Source organism: Dermacentor albipictus, chromosome 1 (assembly GCF_038994185.2).
Source record: "Dermacentor albipictus isolate Rhodes 1998 colony chromosome 1, USDA_Dalb.pri_finalv2, whole genome shotgun sequence".
In the NCBI taxonomy this organism is placed as follows: Eukaryota; Metazoa; Arthropoda; class Arachnida; order Ixodida; family Ixodidae; genus Dermacentor; species Dermacentor albipictus.
The window spans coordinates 142,946,209-142,966,346 of record NC_091821.1 but is presented as its reverse complement, the minus strand read 5'-3'; positions in this window follow the sequence as shown (position 1 = coordinate 142,966,346).

Sequence of the window (20,138 nt, the reverse complement as noted above, 5' to 3'; positions counted from 1 at the left end):
CGCAACCCCCCGCCCGTTCCAAAGGGGACGCTCACAGCATCCATCCACCCATCCAGCGGTGTCGTCAAAACGAGTTTCCCCGTCGCCTTTCCTCTCTTACTACGCCTGTCATCTATATACACGCTCTGAACCACCCCCCGACGTGGTATGCACGACAGTAGCAGCCACAGCAGCCCACAGAAGAAGCAGCAGCAGTGGGAAAGTCGAAGAGCCAAAGAAAGCTTCGCTTTAAAAGGCCAACCTATGTCGCCGACCTCGCCGGCGCTGGCTCGACCAGGGATGTCGGCCAAGACGCGTAGAGTTGCATAATGCCGAGCGAGAAAGTTTTGGCTGGTGTTAGATATGGGGCTGTTTCCTGTGCCTACTTCGAGTTCCCCAGACCACATCGAATCGCACAGCTAATTGAGAAGCGCAGAAAACACGGAAAGTACATTCCAGAGGAGCGCCCGAGCAAACAAGTTGGAGGCCAACAAGTTAAAGGCCAACAAGTTGAAGGCCAACAACACCAGTTGCAAAGCAACGCATAATAACCGAAGTGTTCACTCGGACCACTCTGCCAGAGCCCTTACCGAGTTTCGACGCGAGAACGTGAAGCTATTAGGCAACAAGTCGACGAAATGCTGCGCGGCGACATCATCCAGCCGTGGAAAAGCCCGTGGGCATCTCCTGTAGTCCTGGTGAAGAAAAAGGACGGAACCCTACGCTTCTGCGTCGATTATCGTCAACTGAACAAGATCACGAAGAAGGACATATACCCCCTTCTACGGATAGATGACGCATTGGATCGGCTCTGCAACGCTAAATATTTCTCGTCGATGAACCTCAAGTCTGGCTACTGGCAAATACAAGTCGACGAGAGAGATCGCGAGAAAACCGCCTTCATCACGCCAGACGGCCTCTACGAGTTCAAGGTCATGCCATAGTGGCAGATGTGTCTTGTTTACTTGGATGACGTCGTTGTCTTCACCGGAAATTTCGACGATCACCTTAGGCGGCTTGCGACAGTATTAGAGGCCATCAAGTCATCAGGGCTCACTCTGAAGCCGGAAAAGTGCCGCTTCGCTTACGATGAGCTTCTGTTCGTAGGACACGTCATCAGCAAAGCTGGAGTACGCCCCGATCCGCAGAAGACAGCTGCCATCGCAAAGTTCCCGCAGCCAATCGACAAGAAGGCAGTGCGCAGATTCCTTGGCATGTGTGCATACTGTAGGCGCTTTGTCAAGGACTTTTCACGCATCGCGGAGCCGCTAACACATCTAACCAAATGTGATGTCAAGTTCAAGTGGGAAACGCCGTAGGCCGAAGCATTTCAAGACGTCAAACGACGCATGCAGTCACCGCCGGTACTTGCACACTCCGACGAGGACGCCGATACCGAAATCCACACTGACGCCAGTAGCCTAGGTGCCGTCCTAGTCCAGAGGAAAGACGGACTTGAACGGGTGATATCTTATGCTAGCCGGTCGCTGTCAAAAGCGGAAGGCAATTATTCTACGACTGAAAAGGAATGCCTGGCCATCATTTGGGCTACAGCGAAATTCTGCCCTTACCTCTATGGCAGGCCATTCAAAGTCGTCAGCGGCCATCACGTGTTGTGTTGGCTAGCCAACTGAAAGGACCCTTCAGGACGGCTGGCGCGGTGGAGCCTCAGACTGCAACAATATGGCCTCACGGTAATATACAAGTCCGGAAGAAAACACTGTGACGCCGACTGCCTATCAGCGCCCCCATCGATCCCCCGCCGCAAGACGGAGGACGACGACGCCTTCCTTGGAATAATAAGCGCGGAAGACTTCACTAAACAGCAGCGAGCAGACCCGGAGCTAAAAGGCCTCGTCGAGTATTTGGAAAGGAACACCGACGTTGTCCCTACGGAATTTAGGCGCGGGTTGTCTTCGTTCACGCTACAAAACAACCTGCTTGTGAAGAACTTATCACCAGTCCGCGCCAGCTACCTTTTTGTTGTACCATCAGCGCTGCGTCCAGAAGTACTGCACGCCCTACACGACGATCCAACCGCTGGGCACCTCGAATTCTGCCGGACGTTATCGAGGATACAGGAAAGGTATTACTGGCCGCGTCTGACCGCCGACGACGCCCGTTACGTCAAGACATGCCGAGACTGTCAGCGACGCAAGGCACCACCGACAAGGCCAGCAGGATTACTACAGCCGATCGAACCTCCTCGCCGACCATTCCAGCAGATTGGGATGAATTTGTTGGGGACGTTTCCGACGTCAACATCCGGCAATAAGTGGATCGTCGTGGCGACGGACTATCTCAACCGCTTCGCTGAAACTAAAGCTCTACCAAAAGGCAGCGCAGCCGAAGTGGCGAACTTTTTCGTCGAGAACATCCTGCTGCGACATGGTGCCCCAGAAGTCCTCATCACCGACAGACGAAAGGCCTTTACAGCGGAGCTCACCCAAGCCATTCTGCAATACAGCCAGACAAGCCACAGGAGGACAACTGCCTACCATCCGCAAACGAATGGTCTCACGGAGTGCCTGAACAAGAACCTTGCCAACATGCTAGAAATGTACGTCGACGTCGAGCACAAGACGTGGGACGCGGTCCTGCCGTATGTAACCTTCTCTTACACACGGCGGTGCAAGAAACAACACAGATCACGCCGTTCAAGTTGGTTTACGGCAGGAACCCGACGACGACGCTCGACGCCATTTTGCCGCACGTGACTGACGAAGAGAATGTTGACGTCGCTACCTATCTCCAGCGCGCCGAAGAAGCCCGACAGCTCGCCCGCCTACGGATCAAGAACAAGCACCGTACCGACAGCCGACACTACAACGTCCTACGACGCTATGTCGAGTACCAGCCCGGGGACCGTGTTTGTGTTTGGACCCCGATACGCCGATGAGGACTCAGTGAGAAACTCTCGCGACGCCATTTCGGGCCCTACAAGGTCATCCGACGTATTGGCGCACTAGACTATGAGGTCGTACCAGACGGCATTCCGCATTCACAGCGGCGCCGCGCACGATCTGATGTGGTCCACGTGGTGCATCTTAAGCCCTTTTACGCACCCTGAGAAACTTCCTTAGTTTGTTGTTTCTTTGCTACGGATGTTATTGTTTATTACTTTCGTTTTTTCATAGCATCGGGTCGATGCTTTTTAAGATGGGGTATTGAGACGTGTACATGTTTATCTTTCTCGGGTGACCACGTTTCACCGCTTAACAGATGTTATCGCACAGCGCAGGACGCGCCTGCATGTATGGGAAGTTTCTGGAACGTTATCGGTGCTTCAATCCGCCGTCTGTGACCGAACCTTCTGTAATCTGATCGCATGTGTGCGCGACGCGAATAATGTAGAACATTGTGGAATGCACGCGGGTCCCAGCGATTACTCTGGAACGCTTGACGACTTATGTATAAAAGCCGAGGCGCTTGACCCGCTGATCAGATTTTCGACGGTCGCCGACTATGTTAGCCGCTGTCGCCGTTCTTTGAGTGTAGCCTCTTTTTGAGGGCACAAGTTCGCCCTATAAAAGCTAGTTTTGTCTTTCACAGTATTGCTACTGTGTTCTTTAACGTCACGACCACGTGACAATATGGAGGAGGCGTTGGTCGTGCACACCCGGTCGTGGAGACACGCGTAAGCTAATACGAAGGCAAATTTTGTCCTGCTCGCGTCAGATTTTTGCGGTGCTTATTAATTTTCAGACTAAATAACCTGAGACTACAGGTGTCATACGTATTTAGTGTTTGTAATGAGAACCTAGTGTTTGTAATCAGAACCTAGCTGTTTCTGTGTGCAATGCTTAAAGGTTTTGAGAGACCACACGAAGCATCTGGTTCAATATTCAGCACTCAAACAGGGGTTATGCATGTCCATTCTTAAACTTATATAGTACAAATGTATTTATTTCAAATGCCGTAGCGGGACCATGGCAGAAGCAGTCAAGTGAGCTAGCTGCACAGTTCTCTGGTGAATGGGCTGATGCAATTCAAGGATCGAAAGGCATGTTCAAATGCCCATACAAGATTGTCATTGATTATTTTATATTTGACCCTACCGCTAACTTACTATTACAGCATTTCACAACAAAGTTTTCCCATTTCTGCTGTGTTTGTATCTAAATAGTTCAATAAAATTTGACGAAAAATCAACTGTAATGATAATTTGTCGACAAAGCGCTCGCCTTGCTATAGCGCACTTTAAGACAGGAACGCGTGCATGGATGAAATAGCGAATTATACAGGATGTCTTTGCTCACGTAAAACTGGTGGAACGGGAATATGCTAAGTACTTGCGACAGGATGCCTTATAAAATCTACATAACAAAAAGCAATCCAAAGCCAACGACAACACAACGAATCTAAGAAATGCTGAGCTACTCGATGCTATGCATATGTGGTTTGATTGCTTGTTTAGGATTGCATTTTTTTCAAGTTTGCAAGTTTCAAGATTGCAAGTTTAATGACGACACATTTCGTTAAGTTGCATAGCCTTTGTTTTAGATCATGTAGCCGTTGATCACACACTCGCACTTTCACGGACGACTCTACACATGCACAGTATTCCTTGTGATCCATGCACACTATTCCATGCACAGTATGCCTTGTGATCGCTGTGGTAGACGGCCAGAGGCTCTGCCATCGTAACATGACACAGCCTGCTCGCAAACACGAGATCAATGAAGGAAGGGTGTTGCGTCGTGGGTCTCTGTAGCGTCGTAGTTCAACGAGTAGCGATCTAGCATAAAACTAGATCCATATCCACATCCATGGAGGAAAGAAAATACTCCATGGCCACATCGATGTTAAAGTGACCGCACACGAGGATCGGCATACTATGTAGCTTTAAGGTCTTCACATCGTTTCTGCCAGGAACGTTTCCGCGTCTCAACGAGGTGTGTTCGGTCTGATGTACACACTGACGATCACAAGATCAGTATAGGCATCTTGACTCCCAAGCGTCTCCCACATGGCTTACGGCAGCCTCTGCCGTGCGCTGCACCCGCGGCTTATAACCATGGTGATGGCTGTGAATGCATTACGTGACGCGCGTAATTCAATGCAGATATATACAGTTCGTCTGGGTAGCGTGGCGTTCAACCATCTTTTTTTAAGAAAGGGGCTCGATTTTTTTTCCCGAATCCTATGAAGAGCCCATGTTTACGCACACTTGCTATCTTCGATAAGCAACGAAGCTCAGTTAATCGCGACAGGGGTGGTGTATATGCCTAGCAGACGCAACTTGCGCTTCCAGCGAGCTTTGTGCGCATGCGCCACTGAGCTCGTGAGCTCGTCGCTTTGCGACTTTATCACCTTTATCAGGCACTTTATCAGGCCAGTCGGCGCTGGCGCGGTACTGAGAATGTCCACTGTAGTGTTCTACGCAGATATGTAAGCTGGCTTTCCTGCAGTGCGTCTTCGCCGCTCACGGACGAATCAGTGAGGCATAGAAAGCTTCGCTTTGAAAAAAGGAAACCCAATATGAATAATGCCAAAAGAAGGCTGGCCGCGGACAGGCCACACTGTTGCCGTCGTGGGGAAGTTAATTGTCGGCCCGTGTGTGGGCCAAACGCGGTCGTGATTATTTAACCAGCCGTCATGACGTCACGGGCTGACCCCTTGCAAAAAGCGAGCACGGCCCGACCTGCAGATGGTCGAGATCGTGATTTCTTTTTAACTGGCCGCGAGCGTCGGCCCGATCTCCCACCAAGCTCTTTTTTTTTTTTTGCTTGGGAAGCACGTGCAGCTTCCAATATCTGAGACACTGGCACAGCTCTCCGACCTTCCTAGCGATGCCGCATTTCCACTGTACAATGCCTTCTGGCGTATTTGAAGACGTAGCAGCCATCACAAGTTGAGGAGCCACTAGAACCAAGGTTAGATGCTGGAGTTCATGGTAAAGTGTATAAGCGCGACTGGACGAGGACGTAGAAAGAAACAGATACACAGACACACCGCTTCTAGCCCAACTAACTAGCCCAACCAACTAGCCCGTCAACGTGTTTTAACCAAGTTCATATGCTGGAGTTGTTGCGCAAAGGTTCTTGGGGGTGAAAGTGGTTTCGACATAGATGCATATAGATGTCATGGAAGTGATATCATGATAATTTGTTTGGCATAGGCCGCATCAAAACGATGCTGATGGTTCAGGCGCCATGATGTCGTCCTTTGGTAGGGGCAGGATGACTTCATGTGTCCCTGTTTGAAGCAAGATAGTACACAGGAGATGGCTTGAACGGAGGTGGGCGCAGTACGCAGCCGCAATACAGGATACATTCAGGTGGAAATTTAGGACCTTGAAGCGTGATTAGGCACTATATGACCGCTGCCCAGGTAGCGAGCAGCCACGACCTTGTGAATGGGACAGGATAGTTCCTGCAGGACCTTTCTTGGTTCTTCTTCATTGTCAACAACGGCCATTATAATGGCCTAGCCTAGCCCAACTACATAGCGCCTTAAATCGGTACCACTGGCGACGTACGCCTGCAGTGGAAATATACATATTCTTCTGAAGATTGTATCTGTTGCTGTTCTTCGTGCTTATAAACTAGTGCCATAGCAGGTACCCATAGCGACCGTATTGGTAGGTTTGTGTATAGCGAAATCTTGAAAGCTGGATGTCTCGAGGCACGCGTCCAAGGCTGCTTGAATGTTATGGTTGGGAAGTGTGTACATGTAACTAGAACGAGGGTTCGTAAGCAATTTGTACCGCAATGTCGTTAGCGACACCGTCGACGTATGTGTCGGCCTTTGGGCAGGCCTTGTTATGAGCGAGGTCCTTTTGGCACCGCTGGAGCTACATTTTCATCCAGTGGAAAGACTAGATTCCATGGTTCTCTTGGCCAAGATGTGCACCTTGAGTGCAGGGCTGCTGTGCTCCATGCTGGTGGTCCATCCTCAGGGTACCGTCTTCGCACGTTGGACTCCTCCCCGGGAAGGAGACACTGTTGTGTCGGTAATGTTTCGCTCCCTCGACACAGCGGACGGCAGCTTGTATGCTCCGCGACGACGCAGCAAGTGCCGCGCACTGATCTCCATTAAGGTCAGTGCCGCGGTGGCACTCGCCTTTGCGAAGCCGCCCAAGAAGACTGGCTGGACGCCGCAGCAGGAGGGTGCAGATGCCTATGAAACATATAAATAGGCACCAGTAGTGATTATGAACCGCCAAAGCTGTCCATAATCATCAGGGTTCCAGTAGCGGGGGAAAAAACAACATGACAGTGCAAAATTCAAAAACTAGGGAAAAACACAGCCAAGCAGAACCACGCTCCCTCTCCACACAGCCCAGTGCCGTTATCAATGTTATGAAACTTCATATCTGACCAATATAAGCCCTTATCAATCCTTTTCAGTCGTTATCAATCTCATCGGACTAGATCCTGACCCTTATCCACCTTACCAGACTCAATCCAAGCCCTATATCAAGCCTTATTATTGGTCAGTATCAACCTTATCGCAATATCGATCAGATCCTTATAAACCCTTATCTGTCGTTATCAGCCTTATCAGACATGCTCCAGACATCACCCACTTTTATCGGTCCTTACCAACCTTATCGGACTTGATCCGACGCTTATCAACCCTTATCGCTCTTTAGCACCTTATCCATCCACGTCAAACCATTATCCACCATGATGAGACCCATATAAACCCTCATCACTCCTTATCCTCCTTATAAACTCATTGACTGCTTATGTGCCTGTGTTGCTCAACATGAAGTGCATGAGCCCTCAGCGATCGGTGGCATTTTGTTTGGTGAAAACGTCCCAACGGTATGCGCATCCCGTGACCACCGAAGCGCATCGGGAATGTGGCGTATTTGTCATTAAATTTTCGCAAAATCGCCATTTTCCTGATTTCTACAATGATCCAGGACAGCTATACATGTAATCCTAGAGATCGCTTTTATTCCACAATCACCAAATCTTTCAACAAGTCCTTCATAGAAATTGTTCTCCTTTGAGATTTCTGTACCGCAGGTACAGTAAATTCGTATGGTTTAGATATATTCATCTTCCACATGCATGGGTATTTAGCCCAGTGCTTAAGAAACTCGGCTTCGGAGTGGCGTCGTAGGTTCGAAACGCACCACTGCCAACATTCTTCTTTAGAATTATTTTTATACATTATATTCTTTAAAGCGATTCATTTTACGTAATGGACGGTCGGACAGACAGGTTTCCTGTTTATAAATGCTTACGAATTTAAAATTTGTGTAAGCTAAGATACCGCCACCTTCAATTTTCCTTCTTTATGTTTTTACTGAATGGTTTCTGTGCTGCACTAACTCATATGGCTGTCAACACTGGTGTATTGCTTGCATTGTTATGTCACAGAGAAGTGTGAAGTCAATGTGGTCTGCATGTTTTCCTATTTTTGTTCCGAGCATATGAAATTTTTGTTTTTCGTTTCTTTGCTTTCTTTTTTTTCAGAGCAGCTGTGTCCACTTGGGGGTTGCGTTTGAAATTCTTTGTAAGCTGTCATTGTTCATATGACATTCTGTGCCAATGGTAGAAGTCCAGGGCCCTTTCTCACTGCAAGAGGATAACCTGGATGAAATGATTCATAACTCTTATTTAATGTGGCCTTGAAGGTTAATTTGGCTGTGCAGAGAAAGCAATGACAATAAATTTGTGACACAGACAAGGCTAATGCAAGGTGCATTTTGTTTGTTGAATAGTGTGGTATCATATTTGCAGACTTGAGGAGGGAACGGAAGAAGCTGGTACGTAAGAAGCCGATCAATGAGTTAGCGGTAAAAGGGAAAATAAGGAATTCCGGATCAAGCTCCAGAACAGGTATTCGGCCTTAACTCAGGAAGAGGACCTTAGTGTTGAAGGTATGAACGACAATCTTATGGGCATCATTAAGGAATGTGCAATAGAAGTGAGTGGTAACTCCGTTAGACAGGATGCCAGTAAGCTATCGCAGGAGACGAAAGATCTGATCAAGAAACGCCAATGTATGAAAGCCTGTAACCCTGCAGCTAGAATAGAACTGGCAGAACTTTCCAAGTTAATCAACAAGCGTAAGATAGCTGACATAAGCAAGTATAATATGGATAGAATTGAACATGCTCTCAGGAACGGAGGAAGCCTAAAAGCAGTGACAAAGAAACTAGGAATAGGCAAGAACCAGATGTATGCGTTAAGAGACAAAGCCGGCAATATCATTACTAACATGGATGAGATCGTTCAAGTGGCTGAGGAGTTCTGTAGAAATTTAAACAGTACCAGTGGCCCCCACGACGATAATGGAAGAGAGAATAGTTTAGAGGAATTTGAAATCCCACAAGTAACGCCGGAAGAAGTAAAGAACGCCTTGGGAGTTATGCGAAGGAGGAAGGCAGCTGGGAAGGATCAGGTAACAGCAGATTTGTTGAAGGATGGTGGGAACATTGTTCTAGAAAAACTGGCCCCCCTGTATACGCAATGCCTCATGACTTCGAGCGTACCGGAATCTTGGAAGAACATAATCCTAATCCATAAGAAAGGGGACGCCAAAGACTTGAACATGGCATGCCAATTACATTACATGCATTAATTAATTACATGCATTACATGTCAATGGCAGGACATGTAATGAGGAGGGAAGATAACCGATTGTGGGTTACGGACTGGATTTCAAGGGAAGGGAAGCGTAGCAAGCGTGCGTTTGGCAGGATTGGGAAGAATTGGGGATAAGAGTTAATGGAGAATACCTTAGTGACTTGCGATTCGCTGATGATATTGCCTTGCTTAGTAACCCAGGGGACCAACTGCAATGCAAACGAGAAAAAAAAATAGTTTTTTTTTCACACAAAGAAATGTGCGAGATCTCTGAGAACACTCAAGAATGGCAGTGAGTGTGAGGCCCTTAAAAATATGGAAATGCAAAAACATTCCAATCACTTCTGTCGATACTGAGCGCTTGTTTTCATCCCATACAAGCTTAGTACGTGAGAGTTAGAAGAGACACAATCTTGAACTTAAAAATTTAGAGATGATAATCATTTGTTGCTTTGATAGGTTTGCAAAAGATTTCTAAACGCACATTATTCAATGCTTCTTTCCTTACTGGAGCATTGCTTGACTTCAGTTCATTAGGCATAAGTATTTCCTTGCATCCTGTTTAGCGGCTTGTCGTATTTTGTTTTTCATGCTTGCTTCACTTGATGTGATTATCAGCAGATAGTCGGATAATAATACACACTATGTGTGCATTGTATCAGAATAGATGTGTTAAACATGTTAATTGCAGTATGCGGAGTGACAAAAAAGCGGCTTATTATGTGTCCAAAAAAGCCCCGGGAACTGATGGTTTGCACAATGAGGCCATTGTGCAAACCTGACCTCACAAGTGAACACTAGTTCAGGTTTCCTACCATGAAAATTGGCAATAAACGTTCAATACAGAAAAAAAGCCACGATTTACGAACAATTCAGAATGCCTAATATAAGGTTTCAAGTGCCTGTTCTAGCTGCTAAGACCCACAATTTTATTGTCTGAATACCCGGCCTCTACTTATAACAGATCTCCACATATGCATGGGATCCGCCATTTTTCTAATTCCTATTTATGATAAATTACTAGTATTACTGCTACTATAGTTCGCCAAACTCACTTATGATCCGGCTCACTCATCAGTCCAACCTGTGAGTCTGAGTTACCTTGGTGAGTACAGGCCAGTGCAAGCGCGAGTTGGTGTGAGGCTGAGTGAGCATCGATAGTCTGAGTCTGAATGAGTCCGAGCACATTTATCCGAGCAGATTCGAATCTAAGTAACTCTAAAACACATGTAAAATCAATTTTGAGTACAGAAGACCACATGGAAGGATGAGTCTATGAATTGTGTCTGTTGGAACCAGTCAGCCGGAGTGTGGTCATGTGAACAAAGGATTGGCATTCATTAAAATCAAAATGTAGAAACGTAGGGTGTCAGACAATAAAGGTATATATATTACATATTAAATTACACAATCACTTCTGAGTAACGACTGTTCACTACACCAATTAAAGATTGTGGAAGCATTATAGAATACTTGCAGTAAAGTAGATCCTCCTTAAGAATTTAGTATGAAATTGGTGTTGGTATCAACAAATCTCGCTGCAAGATTCTCATTTTTCCTGATCATGATGAGACCCCATGCACCATCACACCATGACTGGGCGGTGTGGGAATAGAACTCAAAGGGATCATGAAGTTGTTTCATCAAAACTTTGTCTTTAAAAGCAATCCACAGAGCTCCAAATCTTATATTTGCAGTGTGCCTAAACATTTATGACACAAGATAAATGAAACAGGATTACTACAACCAAAAGGAAGATGTAAAAAGAGACATTTATTGGATTGGCACAACACAGAACTGGTTTATCCACCATTACTTAAACTACTGAGTAATTGCTAGCAGCGCTGCGCGAATCTGTGCACCATCCAAAACCTGACATTTCAACTTGCTTTCTCAAAAATTCTTCAGGTCTCTTTTATGTTGTTGAGAAAAATTCACCAAAATATGCAGGGCATTATCAGCTACGTCATATCTGAAGTGTGTTATTGTGGTCCCTGAGCAGTGTCCTCTCCCAATCATCAGCCTGCAGAAGCACACTGCGGACTTCCTCAATTATTTTTTTTATAGACTCAGCCCTGCAGATTTCTTGTCAATGTCGATGCTGCCATAGCTGTTTATGCCTACAGAAACATTTCCTTCCCACGAAACACATAACCTCTTAAAAACTTCTTGAAACGACTACAAACGGCTATAGACGTCTTGGTCTGTGATAAGACTGAAAATGAAATTTCTTTTAAACATAACCTCAGCACTTGGAATATGCTAGTACATATTCTACCTGCGGCAAAACCCACTGCTGGTGTCACTGGAGTCTATTTTGGTAAACACATTCAGAACGTCTAACTCAAGAACGTTTTTAGATATTTTTGTCTAAGAGTGCATAAAATGCCAAACGGCGTGTTAAAGTTCGGTTACCGTCGGCCGTCGGCGTTGGCGAATAAAAGACGCCACAGACAAATCGAACTCGTTGGAAGCCACATAATAAGTTGGCTTTATTGTTCAATAATTTCACACCAGAACTTCAACAATCAAGGGCGTGTTATTGTTTTCCATACGGGGCGCGCACACGACGCCTGGAAACCATTCTTCTATGCTCGCGCAGCAGGTACTGACAGCAGCAGGAGCGAAACGCTGGTGTTGCAGTGACCACAGCGGTGTCACAGAGCCGCGGCGCTGCGATCACTCCGGCGGCAGTCAAGTAGGCAGGCTCCTAATTTGTCGGACATCTCATTCCGTGCTGGAAATACTGGGAGGCAGGAAGCTTGAAAAAACGGCCAATGCCGCCTGCAATGTCTCGGTCGTGGGTTCGTTATGCCAGTTGTGCATCTTTCTAAGCCGTTCTATACATTTACACTGGATATTGACTGGAGTCATTTAGCTGTGCTGATGCTGTTTGCCATGTGTTTTGCATCAGTGCTTCGTGACATCGGCTGTATTGCGTGTTTTCGCCGACGGCTTACTACCACAATGGCGGGATCTGCGTTCGCCGCCTTCGTGTCTCGGTGCGTCTTTGTACTTACGTCGCACGTTCGGATAAGACTTTTTCCGGTAAGCGAAATACATTGCACTTCGTGCGTCGTCAAAAATGTGAATATTTTTACGTGTTACCCACGACAATTCTTGAAACCCGCAGGGCTCTTCTGCCCTGCGGGTTTTCGTCATCTTTACTTTTATACGACAGTTCTGCTTGTTTTCAGCAGTTCAGCACTACCGCGCTCCACGACTTCCGCAACACCAGACAGAACTTTGCCCTGATTGTTACTCTTTGTAGTTAACGTAGCACGAACCAACCGAAGGGAGTGCATTCGAAGACGACGCGCTGGCTGTAATCCTGAACCAGGCTGAACTCGCCCTATTTTGTGTCCTTTTGCTCTTGCATGGGTTACAGCGTTGCGTGCTCGCGCGTGTGTCAGTGACTATGCAGCTTGTGGCGTTCCCACTTTATAGCAAAACAAAAATATAACTGCAGTGTTTACTTCATCTATACAATTCTAAATGCAATCGTCTGCTGATGTACAAATTTCACTTGTGTTTTGTTCTAAATAAACAGCAAAACTTTTAGCCTAGTAGCTGCTTCATCTGGGAGTGCAATCACGACTGCTTGGCATTTATTAATGAATGACTGTGACTGGGTCACCTGATTTGTAATTGCAAATCTGTATTTCAACTGACTTTATGCTCTCTTATTTTGTTCCTTTCACTACATAGACGGCTGGACGTCCTTCACCTTGGCGCCAGCTAGATGACGGGACCTCATCATCATCTAAGCCAATGTACTGTACCCTCTCGGGTCCTCCCACTGCTTTGTATATGGGATAAGGCCAGGGTGCGCTTCGTGGTAAAATAGCTAGTTGGTGTCTCACAAACGGACATTTTTTTGCACTGGCCCCTTATAAGCTGCCACTATTATAACCAATTTCTCAGTGCCAGTGTACATACACAGTTCTACTAATAATTAGTTTCCCTAAGCCTTACAAAATTTACCTGTACGTAGTCACTGCAATGTAAGAACTCATAAATTGACTATGTTGTGTCATACGAGTATTCCATACATGAGTAAAAATTTGCTACAACAGTGTACGTTACACTTTGCTTCCCTTGTGCACAAATGTATTCAAGCCAGTACGTGATTAGTTCTGTATTCTAAATGTTTTCTGTGTGATTTAGTTTCTTTACAGGAATGTACTGTACAGTATCGGTAAGCAGTCTAATTTAAGATTTATGTGTGCTGTAAAAGGTATGCTTTGCCGCTACAATTGATAAAACATGGGCTGAGGCTTCCATACAAGGATGAACTTCAATTTCGCTCTACCACCGTCAGAACTTTGCTAGCGCTTGCAAAATGAATCACATCGGGTAGCTTGTGCCAGACTATTTTTAACCTTATTGTGAGGAGATCACGCAGTGATGCATGGAGGTGCCTGCATCTGAGATAGAGATTGTGCTGCAAATATGTATGTGTAGAACAGGCATGATGCTGAGGGTTCCAGCAGTTTGCAGAGGTGCTTTTAAAATTTTGTCATAACTATAATTTTACCTGTGCTGTTTTTGTCACCTATTTCAATAATATCATTGGCGGTGTTATCAGAATTTAGCAATTTATTTGCCCTGGCCCATTAGCCTGCCACATTTGACTTTTCACTAGGTGGGCAATTATTCAGCATGGACATTACTTGAATACACCTTTTTGTGTGTAGTGGCTTCTCAATTGCGAGTCAACGTAGATTCTCAGAATTACCTGAGGCTATAGATGCACTGATGAATTCACTACCTATACGAATGACTTTGCACTTTCTCGCGAAAACGGCATGTTAACACTTCCAAGACAGTGGGCAATGTTATCGTTTGATCACATCATCAGATACTTGCAATTTTGTATGACGCATCATCCAAGGTGATGCATCGTTTGTGTGAGGTATTGCCCTAAGCCAATAAAAGTCACATGAAAATATATCAACAAAAGTGATTGATCCAGCAAGGAGTGTTGTTTTGGAACACTACTTTATCACCAGTCCTCTTTTGCATCCTACCTGCTTATTCTGTACTGTGTCATGTTTAAGTTTGAAAAAAGGCAACAGCTAGGCAGAGCAAAATGCCAAACTTGCTTTTAGTTTAACAATATAAAACGCTATTTAACTTTTTAATTAAGTTAGTACGTCATTTACCTGCAGAATGGATTACTGTTTTAAACTGATTATATTTTGCTGGAAGCTTCACAGACTTGTTTGACAAGTTCATAAGTGTATTTTTAGCCACAAAACACCATATAATAATTTGAGGGCTGACGTTGACTCTGCTCTGCAATTTAATAACTATATGCCAGAAAATATATACTAATACTATATACTAACATGACTAATAAAAATCGGGCCCCTTGGTTAACCCCCTCTCCTCTCGTTTATTACATAACGAAGGTCTCGGATCCGGCAACATTGATGCCTTCAGGTAGCATGTGTGTGTTTATTGACCAGTTGCCTTCACCCAAAAAGATCACGTTGTCGTGACGCCTGCGGCAGAAAGGACGTTCCATGTCCGCCACCAAGGTCTGTGAGTGGTGGCGCTGGCTATCACTCCCAGTGTTCTACTAGGACACATAAATACCCAAGAAAGTAGATGGGGAAACGGCGCCGCGGTAGCTCAATTGGTAGAGCATCGCACGCGAAATGCGAAGGTTGTGGGTTCGGTTCCCACCTGCGTCAAGTTGTTTTTTCATCCACTTTAATTTCCAATAATTTATCGTTTCTTTATTTCATTTATTAGGCACAAGTAATTTTCCCTATGTTGTCCTTGGTGTCAGTGTTTGTTGGCTTCTTATGATATGACTAATAAAAATCGGGCCCCTCGGTTTAACCCCCTTTCTTCTCGTTTAGGAAATACACTAGTCATTTTAAACATCATCACATACATACCTTAAGGTGCCCGTAATTTAAGAGAAAGGATTGGGCTTAAATTTATTCTGAATGTGAGCCAAACTTCTTACTTAGCACATATTGCTAATTGAAATTCTGATTTCAACATTCCCATTTCCTCCCTCGCCTTTTTGCCCTCTTCTGTGCAGGTATTGCTTGCCTATGTCTACAAGAACCTTCACGCGTGGCCTGTGACAGCAAGCTTTTGTGGGCAGCCAGTGCTATCCTACGAAGGCTGGCCTGCTCTGGCAGCGGCGGCAATCATCTTCAAGATTTATGCATGATCACTTTGCTGCTATTTGTCACTCTTGTTAATTACACTTTCTGCATTTTTTTCTAATTTATTAGGTAATAAAGCATTACTATGTCACATGGTGTGAAGTAGATGCCTTGCTGCATTTTCACTTGCGATCATCTTTTATGCATGAAAAACTCATCGTACAGTGTATGAAAAAAATAAAAGCATAATATGAATTATCTTTCAGTTTCGGAAACATGCAACGTGCAAGGAATTCACTAATTGTTGGTATGCTGAAGAACTGGCCATTATTTCTGCGTGATGCTGTGCAAGCATGTGGCGTTACCTTACAAGGGGCACGCACGAAGTAAGCTACAATTTACTTTTAAACGAAGCATGAACACCAGAAAAAATATATTTATATTGCCAGTTAGAGGGGTTCGCAGAGTGTTTTTTCAGATGTGTACTATCCTATATTTCTTAATAATTCATTGCAGCACAGCGTTCTGCTTCGTATACTGGTGTTAGGATATTGTGCCCCCTGTAGCTGAAACCAGGATGTAATTTTTGCCTGAACTACAGCATCACTGACAAAATGTTTCCCTGCTAGAAATTATTTCAATTTGGTGGAGACTCAGCAGGGCAAAGTTTTGTCGATAATGACGTGTTTCATGCAGAGACGTTCTTATTTAGGTCAATGGGCAAACATTGGCATAAATATCAGCATACCATACAGATCCTGTTTTATTTGCAAGATAATCCTGACCGGCGGCATTCAATTGATTGGTATAAGTAAAAAGCACTAATTGACCAATGAGGCTGTACTACACTATTCCCATGGTTCACATCTGGAAAAGCTACCTGTGCATCACTCTATCCGACAATATAAACTTTTTTTCTGATGTCCGTGCCTCATTTAAAATAATTTGTAACTGTGGGCAAACCTCAAGTTACTGTAACAGCTGCCGCAAAAATTTGAGTTTATGTCCAAAAAAAAAAGTCTTCAGTTGTTCTTGTCAAGCTGTCCATTAGCCAACTTTGAGCGTAACGTTAGCAGGGCTTACTGAAGTACTTCTAGACGTCCATGGCTACAAAATGTCTTGATCAAGACAGCTACTAGACTTTTGAATTGGCCGTTCAAGACATCTTTTAGACATCAAATAGCTGCTTGCATGTTTCGTGGGTTCTCATCTAGCAAGCAGATTTGCCTCCTTCAGGTCTGCCGATCTGGGCTTCTCGCTGAGCCGAGCAGCAGGCATAAGCAGCAGCAGCTGTGGAAGTATATGGCACAACCGAACTGGCAGTTTACGTTAAGCTGGTTTTTTAGAGTGGAGCTTTCTTTGCTTAACTCCCTGAAGCTTTAGTGTATGGAAGTAATGTTTCTCAACCAATAGACAAGTTAACAACCCTCAGTGTTCACCTACAGAGCAGTGCCAGTGAGCAGCGCCTAATCAAACAATCAATCAGAACATAAAATATGTACCTTTAGTACTGGCTCATAGGTATCTCTAAAGCACACATTTAAGCAGTAGCACACAATATTGAAGAGCTTCCTTGATTTACTTATATTTAGCATAACGATTTCTTGGTCAACTGGGTATGTGCCAGTGGATGCTCCTGCTTATATAGCACGGAATATCTTCACCAACTAAGTAGTGCCAATGAGTGCACTCTGTTCTGCACGATAAAAATAAGTTTCTACATAAAACCTGTACATGGTACAACGTCTGTTCACAGGTGTCTCTAATTTAGAGCACACTGCCCTCTTAATGGAACATAGCATTATATTCACCGGCTTCTTGATTTTCTTATATTTGGTCTACGCTATTCTTGGGCGACTGAGTATTTGCCCATTCTTGGCCAATCCCCCAGAATGAGTGTGTGCCACTGTGACAAATGTACAATGTAATTGTACATGTGTCAGAAATATAGGTAGAAAATATATATAGAAAATAGGTTACTTTTCTGTACCCATACACCTCTCGTTACCATTCTTCCCTCGACAAGCATCACACATCGCCTTTCCTCATGATATTGCTGCGTTAACGTTGCGCACTATGCATCCTCCTGATTTGGTGTTTATATTTCGGCATAGCTTGTGAATGGTATAGTTCATAAACATTGCATGAGATCAAACTTGCAACATGTGTAGTGCTCAAGCACAAACATTGCGTGACACATCACAGTTTGCGTAGGACAAAATAAAGTTGACTGCACATTTTGCATTTAGTTGCAAAGGATTTAATTAACTGCACCAAATCTTCACTTCACATATGAGATTCCAACATGAGCATTGGATCTGCCAATTTGTTTACACTGGGTCTATAAAAAAACAGCCAAATGTTCACACATTGCTCCTAATATCTGAGAAATTGGCTTAACCGAGTTCATCATAACGGAAAGGCGAGCAAGCGCTTTCTCTCTCACCGTCACTACCCCTCCCATGGGCACTCTTTCCTTGCTGCATACTTTTCTAGAAGACACATAGACTCTACGCCAAAACTGAATGTCACATTGGCGCTCTTTTCTTGTTTGAAAACACCATTAGTTTGTGCTTATGAGGACTTCGTGTTTTTCATCTATATGCTGTTGCTGTCTTGGCCACAGTGTAAAACACTCAATACACAATGTGAAATCATTCAAGCGCACTAGACACCCGAGGAAAAATTATAATTGAAATATTTTATTGGTGTCTATAGGTTTCATCTTACTGGATTGTGAAACGATAGACCTGATACACCAATAAAACTGATAGCCTTTATTGGTCAACTGGACCATAAAATAATAGGCCTGATACACTGGTAAAACTGATAGCCTGTGTTGGTCTGTTAGCTTACAGGTGTACATAGTAGCCCTGTGCACCAAAGTGGTTTGTTCTACAAAATGCATCAATTCATTCTAAAGCGAATCTTTTTACGTGAAACTCTGCCAGACTTTGCTTGTCACGGTTGCTGCTGCTGCCTTGCCAAACAGCTCACACACAGGACACCCCTTACACACCAAACGGTGGCCTATATATAGCCGCATCTGTTCTACCCCTACAGATGTGCTGTTGGCAAGCTCTGATCTCTACGAAATTACGCATTGAAACAACAAACGGTACCTAAATATACTCACTATAACGAATAAACAGCTTCGAATGCATCAATCTTTTATTAAAGCGACGACTTTTCTACCTTCATTCTGGATGTTTGGCACGTCGGCTTTGTCGACTTCTTGTCAAGCAATACTACCAATACAAGTTTATATCATGATCACTACTTCTATAGCATCTATTGTGACCAATAGAGCATTTTATTTATCCAATACATGTTTATATCACTACTTCTATTGCTTCAATTGACACATAAAGCTTTTTATTTTTCTTATAGAACTATTTATTGCCCTGACACAGGACCGGCAGAAATCTTTATGGGACCTGTACACTTTGCTATGGGACCTGCAGGTTTTCCTATTGGACCTATATATTTCGTATAAAACCAACAGAGATTTCTATTGGAATTTTCCCTAGGGCAGGCAAGCGAGTATAGGAGAAAAAGCGGGAATAATACTTGATGTCCTCCGTATATGGATTGATTTACAACTTTTTACCTTGGTGTTGTCACGTGTATGGCCCTGTTGGCATGACAGCATGAAGCTGGGTCTGGAAAAGCTTGCAGAAGAGCACGTGTTTGTTTTTGAATTATAAGAGGTGGTTTAGGGGCCCTGGATCTGACCTTGGCAAGACTGAGTCAAAGTGAGCTTGGCTGAGCATGAGTGAGTCCTAAGCAAAAGTATTGTAGAAGTGAATCTGAGTAAATTCTATTTATTTTCCAACCTATGAACCTACTGCTATTATTACTATAAGTGTGAACAGTAAGATAGATGGGAGGAAGCTAGAGAAGACACTTAATGGTAACAAGAAGTGAAAGTTGTATTGTTGATAAAAATTCGGCAGAACCCATCTCACGATAACTGTCGACAGTAACGTGTTTAGCATTGAATCAATATAGCGACGCAGCGTATTACTACCGATGGATGGATGGATGGATGGATGGATGGATGGATGGATGGATGGATGGATGGATGGATGGATGGATGGATGGATGGATGGATGGATGGATGGATGGATGGATGGATGGATGGATGGATGGATGGATGGAAGAAAGGAAGGGCGGGCGGGCTGGCGGGTGGGCGGACGGACGGATGGATGTATGTATGTATGTATGTATGTATGTATGTATGTATGTATGTATGTATGTATGTATGTATGTATGTATGTATGTATGTATGTATGTATGTATGTATGTATGTATGTATGTATGTATGTTATGAGCGTGCCCTTTGGAAAGGGGCTGTGGGTTGCGCCACCAAGCTCTTGCTGTTATATTGCCTAATGTCCTACTTAGGTTAACCAATATAAAAAGGAAAGAAAAACACTATGAACTCCCACAACCAAATTTTCTGATCCCCTAATGCGAACTG